At 45.7% G+C, this 11,761-nt stretch overlaps 1 long non-coding RNA gene across 1 annotated transcript; it reads left to right on the top strand.

Moving 5' to 3' along the window:
• Nucleotides 1–4,897: 4,897 nt before the first annotated feature.
• Nucleotides 4,898–8,873, top strand: LOC141096697 (uncharacterized). The gene is made up of 2 exons (XR_012233755.1): nucleotides 4,898–6,235; nucleotides 7,410–8,873. It is a non-coding gene; the product is annotated as an uncharacterized lncRNA (long non-coding RNA).
• The last annotated feature ends 2,888 nt before the right edge of the window (nucleotides 8,874–11,761 follow it).

The raw sequence follows: 11,761 nt of genomic DNA, 5'->3' as shown, positions 1-11,761 counted from the left end.
CAGAAAATCACATTGTCTGTTTTTTTTTCATTTTATTTGCATATTATGGTGGAAAATAAGTATTTGGTCAGAAACAAGCAATCAAGATTTCTGGCTCTCACAGACCTGTAACTTCTTCTTTAAGAGTCTCCTCTTTCCTCCACTCATTACCTGTAGTAATGGCACCTGTTTAAACTTGTTATCAGTATAAAAAGACACCTGTGCACACCCTCAAACAGTCTGACTCCAAACTCCACTATGATGAAGACCAAAGAGCTGTCAAAGGACACCAGAAACAAAATTGTAGCCCTGCACCAGGCTGGGAAGACTGAATCTGCAATAGCCAACCAGCTTGGAGTGAAGAAATCAACTGTGGGAGCAATAATTAGAAAATGGAAGACATACAAGACCACTGATAATCTCCCTCGATCTGGTGCTCCACGCAAAATCCCACCCCGTGGGGTCAGAATGATCACAAGAACGGTGAGCAAAAATCCCAGAACCACACGGGGGGACATAGTGAATGAACTGCAGAGAGCTGGGACCAATGTAACAAGGCCTACCATAAGTAACACACTACGCCACCATGGACTCAGATCCTGCAGTGCCAGACGTGTCCCACTGCTTAAGCCTGTACCTGTCTGGGCCCGTCTGAAGTTTGCTAGAGAGCATTTGGATGATCCAGAGGAGTTTTGGGAGAATGTCCTATGGTCTGATGAAACCAAACTGGAACTGTTTGGTAGAAACACAACTTGTCGTGTTTGGAGGAAAAAGAATACTGAGTTGCATCCATCAAACACCATACCTACTGTAAAGCATGGTGGTGGAAACATCATGCTTTGGGGCTGTTTCTCTGCAAAGGGGCCAGGACGACTGATCCGGGTACATGAAAGAATGAATGGGGCCATGTATCGTGAGATTTTGAGTGCAAACCTCCTTCCATCAGCAAGGGCATTGAAGATGAAACGTGGCTGGGTCTTTCAACATGACAATGATCCAAAGCACACCGCCAGGGCAACGAAGGAGTGGCTTCGTAAGAAGCATTTCAAGGTCCTGGAGTGGCCTAGCCAGTCTCCAGATCTCAACCCTATAGAAAACCTTTGGAGGGAGTTCAAAGTCCGTGTTGCCAAGCGAAAAGCCAAAAACATCACTGCTCTAGAGGAGATCTGCATGGAGGAATGGGCCAACATACCAACAACAGTGTGTGGCAACCTTGTGAAGACTTACAGAAAACGTTTGACCTCTGTCATTGCCAACAAAGGATATATCACAAAGTATTGAGATTAAATTTTGTTTCTGACCAAATACTTATTTTCCACCATAATATGCAAATAAAATGAAAAAAAAACAGACAATGTGATTTTCTGGATTTTTTTTTCTCAGTTTGTCTCCCATAGTTGAGGTCTACCTATGATGTAAATTACAGACGCCTCTCACCTTTTTAAGTGGTGAAACTTGCACTATTGCTGACTGACTAAATACTTTTTTTCCCCACTGTATGTTTGTATGTCCGAGATAGGCATCCGCACCGTCGCAGCTACAGCCACAAAATTTGGCACAGTCACACGTCTGGACCCCCAGAGCGTCCTAAGCTATGTTGTGAGGCGAAATTTTAACCCCGCGCGTTCCAATTCACCAAACAATTTTGCCCCTATCTACATACTGGGGGAAAAAGTGTGTGTCTGTCAAGCCCCGCCCCTCATTGTGATGTCACAATGCCCCTATTTGCATACTGGGGAAGCAGTGTGTGCGTATCAAGCCCCGCCCCTCATTATAATGTCACAATGGTTGCCATGGCGACGCTAATGGAATCATAGGTTGCAAGCCCTGCCGCCGCTCATTTTGTCATAATGGTTGACTATGGGATGGAGGATGTGTGATGGGTATATGGGCACGGGACTATGGGATGGCGGATATGTATATGGGCATGGGACTATGGTATGGAGGATGTGTGACGGGTATATGGGCACTTGACTATGGGATGGAGGATGTGTTTGATGGGCATATGGGCACGGGAGTATGGGATGGCGGATATGTATATGGGCACGGGACTATGGGATGGAGGATGTGTGATGGGTATATGGGCATGGGACTATGGGATGGAGGATATGTATGACGGGTATATGGGCACGCGACTATGGGATGGAGGATATGTATGACGGGTATATGGGCACGGGACTATGGGATGGAGGATATGTATGATGGGTATATGGGCACGGGACTATGGGATGGAGGATATGTATGATGGGTATATGGGCATTGGACTATGAGATAAAGGATGTGTGATGGGTATATGGGCACGGGACTATGGGATGGCGGATATGTATATGGGCACGGGACTATGGTATGGAGGATGTGTGACGGGTATATGGGCACTTGACTATGGGATGGAGGATGTGTTTGATGGGCATATGGGCACGGGAGTATGGGATGGCGGATATGTATATGGGCACGGGACTATGGGATGGAGGATGTGTGATGGGTATATGGGCATGGGACTATGGGATGGAGGATATGTATGACGGGTATATGGGCACGCGACTATGGGATGGAGGATATGTATGACGGGTATATGGGCACGGGACTATGGGATGGAGGATATGTATGATGGGTATATGGGCACGGGACTATGGGATGGAGGATATGTATGATGGGTATATGGGCATTGGACTATGAGATAAAGGATGTGTGATGGGTATATGGGCACTCGACTATGGGATGGAGAATATGTATGATGGGTATATGGGCATGGGACTATGGGATGGAGAATATGTATGATGGGTATATGGGCACTCGACTATGGGATGGAGGATATGTATGATGGGTATATGGGCACGGGCCTATGGGATCGTGGATATGTGTGATGGGTATATGGGCACGGGACTATGGGATGGAGGATAATTATAATTTTCTATAACTTGTCACAGTTATTTACCATGCCCGGGCAGCGCCGGGCTCTTCAGCTAGTTGTGTAAATATATATAAACTGTATATGTATGTGAGCATACTGTATATATACCTTATATATGTGCCTTTACACACTGTATGTGTCTGTATACTGTATATACAGTATATAGTGTATGTTTCTATATTCATAAAGTATATATAATTTGTGTACATGTATAGTGTGTATCTGTGTATATGTGCTGCATATATAGTTCTGAAATTGTAGTGTCGCCATAATAGGAATCAGTAGTTTACCGTATTTTACGGATTATAAAACGCTCCGGATTATAAGATGCACCCCAAATTTTGAGGCGAAAAATAGGAAAAAAAAACTTTTTTTTAATAAAATGGTAGTACTTCTTATAATCCATGCGTCTTATTGCTTACCGGAGGGTGGTGGCTGCGGTGAAGTGGGGTCCCAGGGTCGATGCTGGAGGAGGCAAGAGTGGAGCGTTGCTGCCGACATTTTGTGAAAGGCCAGAACTCCCTCAGTTTATTTTAACTCATTTATATAGCACTATTAATTACACAGCGCTTTACAGACATTAGTGGCACTGTCCCCAATGGCGCTCACAATCTAAATTCCCTATCTTTGGAATGTAGGAGGAAACCAGAGTACCAAGAGGAAATCCACACAAACACTGGGAGAACATACAAATTTCTTGCAGATGTCCTTGGTGGGATTTGAACGCAGGACCCAAGGCTACAGTGCTAACCACTGAGCCACCGTGCCGCCCCAGTTGCATGGTTTCCTATATGTGGTGGACTCCTGGGAAAATGGCTGTCAGGGGCAGCGCAGATGCAGATCTCTGCACCAAGATCTCAGGAGATGAAATCTCAGCACTGAAATCTCATCTCCCGAGATCTTGGTGCCGAGATCTCCATCTGCGCATGCGCCGCCTCTGGTAGCCATTTTCCCTGGAGTCCACCCCATAAGAAACCATGCAACTGCGGGGGCTCTGGCCTTTCACAAAATGTCAGCCGCAGCACCGAACACCCGCAGAGGCGCGCCGCACATGCGATCACCCCTTCATACCAGCCTGCGGCCTGCAGAAACCCTGCTCCACCATGGCCGGTAAGGTATATCTGCATTATAAGATGCACCTCCAAGACAAAAAGTGTGTCTTATAATCCGAAAAATACTGTATGTCTAATGCCTGTGTCTTATATTAGGGCCTGTTCACACTGTCTTTTCTTTACTGCTCCCAGTGTGTTCTGCCTGAATCCTGTATAGAGCCACAGATTCCAATGACAGGAATGGAGTTCACATGAATTCCACATGTGAAGTTTTTTTTCTGAACGTGTCCGTGTGTTCCAACAGCCACAGAAAAGTGAACACTTTTAGACAAAAAAACCCCACAACCAGACTCTGAGAGTAGGTGCACACGATCAGTAATCGGTGCGGGTTGGACGCTGTGTACTTGTGCAGTGTCCAGATGTTACAGCATAGTGGATGGGATCTCAAGAAATCCCATGCCCACTATGCGTCTACAGACACCAGCAGCTCACCCGCAGAGACGGACATGCGGCGCGTCTTTCCAGATCGCAACATGTCTATCTCGTTGAGATGTGATAAATCTCACCCATACAATGTATTGGACCCAGTGAATCTGCATGGTTCAATAGCCGGCAACGGACATGTGCTGCGTCCAAAGCGCTGCCAATTCCTGATCGTGTGCACCCGGCCTAAGAAAATAAATCGGTCAATTTCACAAAAACCATTCATTAGGCCTCTGCTTGTGTCAGTGCCGTCTGTGGCCTCGTTGGGGATTTACGTGAATCCTATTTTATAGAGATTCAGGCAGGGCCCCGGACGCACTGCAGAAGTGCAGTGTGAACAGGGCTTAATATACTATTGTGTGGAATCGTGCAGTCTACTATACTATTCCGCACTCTCCCTGTGCAGCAGCCAGACACAGACAACAGCCAGAAGACATTTAAAAAAAAATAAAAAAAAATCTGATGCATGTCGTCTATCTGTATTTTTGCAGCGTTTTTTCCTTATTCAAATGATGGGACACAAAAATTCAAGTGAAAAGGCTGCTAAAAGCTGAATATTTCCTGCCAACACTGTAGATTAATCCGCAGCAAAATGGTGATTGTGAACAGACTTAATGGGTTTTCTGAGAATGTAAAAATAATTAGCATGAATTGATAAATCCCCCGCAGCTCCAGCACTGATGCTTTGGAGGTCTTCGCCAGTCTCAGCACTGGGATGCAGGGGTCTTGTGGCTCCGGGAGTCTCTGCCAGTCTCAGCACTGGGCTGCAGGGGTCTTGTGGCTCCGGGGGTCTCTGCCAGTCTCGGCACTGGGCTGCAGGGGTCTTGTGGCTCCGGGAGTCTCTGCCAGTCTCAGCACTGGACTGCAGGGGTCTTGTGGCTCCGGGGGTCTCTGCCAGTCTCAGCACTGGGCTGCAGGGGTCTTGTGGCTCCGGGAGTCTCTGCCAGTCTCAGCACTGGGCTGCAGGGGTCTTGTGGCTCTGGGGGTCTCTGCCAGTCTCGGCACTGGGGTGCAGGGGTCTTGTGGCTCCGGGGGTCTCTGCCAGTCTCAGCACTGGGCTGCAGGGGTCTTGTGGCTCCAGGGGTCTCTGCCAGTCTCGGCACTGGGCTGCAGACGGTACACTGATTGAAAACACTGGTGACACTGATATCAGTGTAACATGTATGTGTTTTATATGGACATGGGGGCCCCACTTTGAATTTTGTCTAGTGCCCCAATCTGTCTAAAACCGGTCCTGTCTCTATGTAAGGAGGTAGACCGGACCGCGGGTACCTGCATGCCGGGTCTGGAACTAGAAAGGCTGCATCCTGTGTTCCCAGGGGGAAGCCTGAGTGGGGTGGACCTTCCCCTGCTGTTTGGGGGAAATCAGAGCAAGGAGGACCTTCTGGGGACGGAGAAGGGTGGCGAGAGCCAGAAAAGGGCGCGCAGCAGCAGAGGTATAAAAGGATATAGCACGCAAAGCGGGTCAGTCTGGCGCTGGCAGAGAGCAGCGTGCAGAGCAGTGAGCAGCGCACTCTGCTTCCCCATCAGAGTGTACCGGTGTGGTGACGGGCCATATAGAAGGAGCCCCCGTCACCTGCAGAGAGCCGTGCAGAGCAGAGCCGTGCCAGCAGAGAATAGCTGAGCTGAGTGTTGCAGCAGCGAGAGAGAGGAGTGCTCCTTCCGGGGAGCACAAGCCCCACACAGACCAGAGACCGCCGTCGACCACGGGGACCAGAGAGAGAGAGAGACGGCATAAAGCCAGGAGCCAGACACTTCAGGATCGTGAGTACCGTGTGTGCGCCGCCTGAAAGAGACCGGGAGCAAGAAGGTAACCTACACTCTGACTGTGCTAGTAAATCTTAAACCAGAGACTTGCGACTTGACCATTGTATACTTCCAGAGCCACTTTGGGCTCGTACAGGACTGTGGCTCTCACGTTGTTTAGCCACCACAGTATATGGACTAGGGGCAGTGGATGGTACCGGGCACTGACCACTGTTACCAGAAGATGAGGTATTGTTGTGTGCTGGACACCATTATTAAGGACACCGCGTCGGCCGTTGCCGGTACCATCGAATTCGCAGCAGGAGCTGCCGTTCAGGAACTTGCTTACTCCTGGCCTAACAAACTGCCGATATTTGAACCGTTGTTCTTCACTTCGAGTTATCCTTTGTCTTTATGTACTGTTTGTCTCCCCTGTTTAACCCTTTACCTCCCTGCGTGGAGTATTCCCCTGTAAATAAATCTGCCTGCGTCTTGTCACTGCATCCCGCATTCCTGTTACCTTACATCTATGCTTGATAGTCACATACAATGTATATTGATTGTTTCATGGCTTAGAATTAAACTCCTGACTTATTATTCTGATGCAATATGACATAATTGTATGTCACTGTCAGCCAATGGGCGGCTGCTGACAGCCTAGAGACCTAAAGCATGAAAAACCTACAAAAGACAAAATGAGAAAAACCCGGTGGACACCAGTCAGGAGAAGCCTTTAGATACAATTTCCTGCATGTATGCTGCATGTGTACCAACTCAAACCAAGCTCAATGTTTGTGTTTTTTCCTTTGTATTTTTGCATTCTGTGCAAGCCAGGGTGTGGCCTCCCTCTCCTGAGCTGGAAATTGTATTTAAAGGCTTCCCCTGTCTGGTGTCTACTGGTTGGGACACGGTCCTTTTGCCTGCCCTTATTCACACAGACATCAATTTTGACACATGATAAGGTTTTTAATATTAGACAGTGTAGGACCTCCCCGACCACAGAGTCACCTTGTCGATGGTGGGACGGCTTTTATGCTATATTCGATCAAATACAGTATTACTAATAACTCTGTATTACTTAGATGAACTTTTGCTTTCTATTTATTTAATTACAGCAGGGTTTTTCTCATTTTGTCTTTTGTAGGTTTTGTATGCTTTATGGCCAATGTGAACATGCGTTTATATGCTGCATGTATACCAACTCAAACCAAGCGCAATTTTTGTGATTTTTTTTCTAGAGACATAAAGGTAGACCCATCAGGAGAATGAATGGTTTCTGCATGTGACTGCACTCAGAGGAACCCGACATGTTGCTGTTGTCTCGGCAGAAGAAATACTGTACTGAAGTCCAAGTCACGCTGAGTTCAATCCCAGATGGGATTTCTCGTGCTATGTAAATGAGCATGTCCAAGCAACATGATATTGTGCCTACAATTTCAGCCATCTTCTGCTTTACCGTAATTACAAATGAGTCTGATACTTGATATTTGCTTGTCCTGAATCACTGAGATGACATGTTTGACTGATTGTGTGTAACTTCTAATGTGATCCCCCTTGTATATGCACCATATCTATTGTATGCCACTGCTTGATTAGGAAGAACATATATTACGCCTCCTGTGTAGAGGAATTAGGCTATGTGCACACAGAGTTTTTTGGCTCTGCGGATTTTGTAGTAAAAACCGCAGATAAAGCCGCAGGACTAAAGTTTTGCCCTGTGGTTTTACACCTCATAATGGATGAGGTGTGAAACGGCAGCGTTTCTGCACTAAAGAATTGACATGCTGCGGATTGTAAACCGCAGCAAAACCGCACGGAAAAATCCGCAGCATGTGCACAGCGTTTTTTTATTTCCATAGGAAATAAAGGTACTGTACAACACAGCAGAATCCGCCCCGTGTGCACATACCCTTACTGAAAATGCAGCTGTGACTATAGGTGACTGGTCAGAATACGCCGTCATGTGAGTGTACATGGTGAATAACATTATTTCTAGCCATTGTATGACTTGTATCCTGCATTGTTCTCTAACTTTCCCCTCTGCAGACTCTATCTGTGATCTTCATATGTCTCTCAGACTAGTTGCTATGATGTTTCCACTACAGAGAACACAGAGACATGAGGGATTCCTGTTATCTTGTTTCTCTGCAGCACAAGTACAGAAGAATCAGCAGCGTGGAGGACATTACACAGCAGTACTGAGCAGTGTAGCTGTCAATCCAGCACTGAGGTGTTATAAAACACTTATTAGAAATCAACAGTACCCTGTCTCAATCTACTGTATATTGACCTGCTCCCCCCTCTACATGGACTTTACATTGTTATTTACAACATTAATGGTTTATTAAATGGTTGGGGTCCAAACGTTGGAAACTACCACCAGAATCAAGAACAAGGCTCTAAAATGCGCTGTCAGATTGGAGCAGAGCTCACACAGGTGCTCAATTTCTCCATAATCAAAAAAGGTAGCTGAATATAGCCTATTTCCATTGTTTTTTTTTTTGTCTGCCGCTTTGACTTGCGCTGTCACAGCTCTAATCCTAGGGCGTACATTTCTTGTTATCAATATCATCAGGGGTTCTATGGGTTGGACCCCCACCAATTTGCAATTCATCACCTAATCTATGGCTATTGTTTGTCATAACTTTTGGAATGACACATTGATAAACAATTGCAATTTGATTCCTCAGTTCTGAGTTAAACCGATTTGAGCTGTTTTTTCAGTGCGAATGAGGAGTTGAGAAGGAAAGGAATGAGAGAAGTGGCTCGTTAGTGGAGAAAGAAGCATATGTTTTGATAACACATATATATATATATATATCTACTCATGGTTACATTTTTATATATGTAAAACAATGAATGCATCCATGTGTTTGCATATATATGAAGTGTATAATATAGAGACTTCAGCTAAAAGATTAGCAGGATATAGTGTAGCCAAACCAGAGTCCTTCAAATTTCTTCAGCTGACATTTGAATGCCATCATGACCTTATTCCGATTACCATGGAGCTTGGACAGGCCCATAGGAGAACAGGAGAATCCTTCGGTGGGCCGCTGTATAGCACTGGGCCACCACTCTCTTATATGAGCTGTACTGGGCACGATATACATGAATCACTATGTACAGACAGAGGCGACATCTTATTGATTTACCAATCTGCCCAGGTCATTGTTACAGAAATTTATGATTGAGGATAATGTCACATCTGTATGTAGCTGAAAAGTGGGGCCCTGGAGTTGGTTACTGGTGGGCCCTCGGCTTCCCAGTCCGACACTGCTTCCATATCATTATATATGATGATATACATATCTATAGTGAGATGCATATAGACCTCGCTTTACATATACATGTGTGTATGCTTGTAATAAAAGATGAGATAAAAGTTGACATATAAACTGTAGGTATATATGTAATGCATATATGTAGGTATATAGGGGTAATGTGTGGGACAGGTAACCGGTTTATTAGAATTATAGATGTGATGTACGGTGGAGGTAATCTGTGCTGCACTTCCTAGGATCACTGCTGTCATTTCCAAAGCTGGAATTAAATATGCAAATTGTCTCCTCAGAGACAATTTGCAAATGTAATTCCCCAGAGGAGCATGCATGGCTTATAAGTATCCTCACCCTGACACGCCAGGCTTGACATGTCACTCTTCAAAAGGAAAAAGTGGGCGTGTAGATGGTGGGGCTGGGGAAGATACTAACAGCCAATGAGTGGGGTGGGGCCAGGGCAGATACTAACAACCAATGAGTGTGCAGAGGGCGGGGCTAACTCGGTGAGGACAGTGAAATGCATCATGGGTTTGATCGGAGAAAGAAAAGCACAGGAAGCTGCCGAACATGTCAGCAAAAAAGTGAAATTCCGGAGGAACGAAAGGTACAAACAAAACACTAACCTTATGGGAGTTTTTATTACATTGCAATACAGCACAGATTAGCGTGGAGAGAGAAAAAATGGATTTTGGGATCGAACAACCTCTTTCAGTTTTAATATGAGCTCCTTGCCCTTGTATGAGGCTTCGATGCCCCATCTATCCGCATTGCTAAGTAGAACAAGTCATATCTTGAAATATTTCCACTGTCGTAGAGAGAAGATGATAAGCAGCCACCAGAATCACCGGTCTCCACTCATCTCAAAGAATTGGGGCTGTCAATGCAGTGTGGCTGCTCTCTGACAAACTAGATTTGGTTAACATTACCAATATCTGCCTATGATAATTTAATATTGATGCCCATCATAAGTTATCCGTGCTTTACATGAGAGACGACCCGGAGGGTGTTGGGGTCTGGTTTGCTTAGTGGGGGCTTGGAGCAAAGTAACCATCTCTTTTCACTGCAAATCAAAAAGAACCGTTTGTTTTATGTGTCTTTGACAAGTTTATACATTACAGTAAATATATGTAAATGAATATGAGAATTTACCATACAACAGTCATTATGGGGCATTATGCAATTCTTCCTTACATAATAACAACCCAGAGTCATTAATGGAACTGCTGCTAATTGTGGCATTTCTAACATGGCCTCATTGCATAGTCTCTAGCGCCACCTGCTGGTATTTATCCAAAAATGCAAACACCTACTTTTATTTCTCTGTCTATTGTGTGAATGTTTCGTATGCTACGCACACTTTTACAACCAATTTTTTATTTCCCTAGTGTATTAAAATAAAAAAGGAAGCAGCTTTGCAAAAACAAAAAAAAAAATACCTGCCTTATTGAAAAACGCCTGGTTAAACCACTTTCATTTGTCTTCGAATCTTGGAATCAGCAGTGCATCTGAAATCCACTGTTCCTGTTTTTTAATACGAATTGATCCTACCTTATCTTCCTATTACTTATGCTTGGATAAGACCCTATTGCGCTTTGCACATTTTTTACTGTTTGTGTTTACTGCTCGCGCAAAGCTACAGTATGTGTCCTCATTTTACATTCTGCTAACAAACCTAAAATTAGAGCTCACCGGTCTGTGTTATCCAAAGGCAGGCAGCTCGACTGTAAGGCAGGCAGCTCGCCTGTAAGCAAGCAGCTCGCCTATAAGGAAGGCAGCTCGCCTGTAAGCAGGCAACTCGACTGTAAGGCAGGCAGCTCGACTGTAAGGCAGGCAGCTCACCTGTAAGCAGGCAGCTCGACTGTAAGGCAGGCAGCTCGACTGTAAGGCAGGCAGCTCGCTTGTAAGCAGGCAGCTCGACTGTAAGGCAGGCAGCTCGACTGTAAGGCAAACAGCTCGACTGTAAGGCAGGCAGCTCGACTGTAAGGCAGGCAGCTCAACTGTAAGGCAGGCAGCTCGACTGTAAGGCAGGCAGCTCGACTAAGGCAGGCAGCTCGACTGTAATGCAGGCAGCTCAACTGTAAGGCAAACAGCTCGACTGTAAGTCAGGCAGCTCGATTGTAAGGCAGGCAGCTCTGACTGTAAGTCAGGTAGCTTGACTGTATAGCAGGCAGCTAGACTGTAAGGCAAACAGCTCGAATGTAAGGCAGGCAGCTCAAATGTATAGCATGCAGCTTGACTAAGGCAGGCAGCTCGACTGTAAGGCAGGCAACTCTAATGTATAGCATGCAGATTGACTGTAAGGGTACCGT

Source organism: Dendrobates tinctorius, unplaced genomic scaffold, assembly GCF_039654945.1.
Source record: "Dendrobates tinctorius isolate UK_male_01 unplaced genomic scaffold, ASM3965494v1 ptg000078l, whole genome shotgun sequence".
In the NCBI taxonomy this organism is placed as follows: domain Eukaryota; kingdom Metazoa; phylum Chordata; class Amphibia; order Anura; family Dendrobatidae; genus Dendrobates; species Dendrobates tinctorius.
This window is presented reverse-complemented; position numbering and strand designations above follow the sequence as displayed.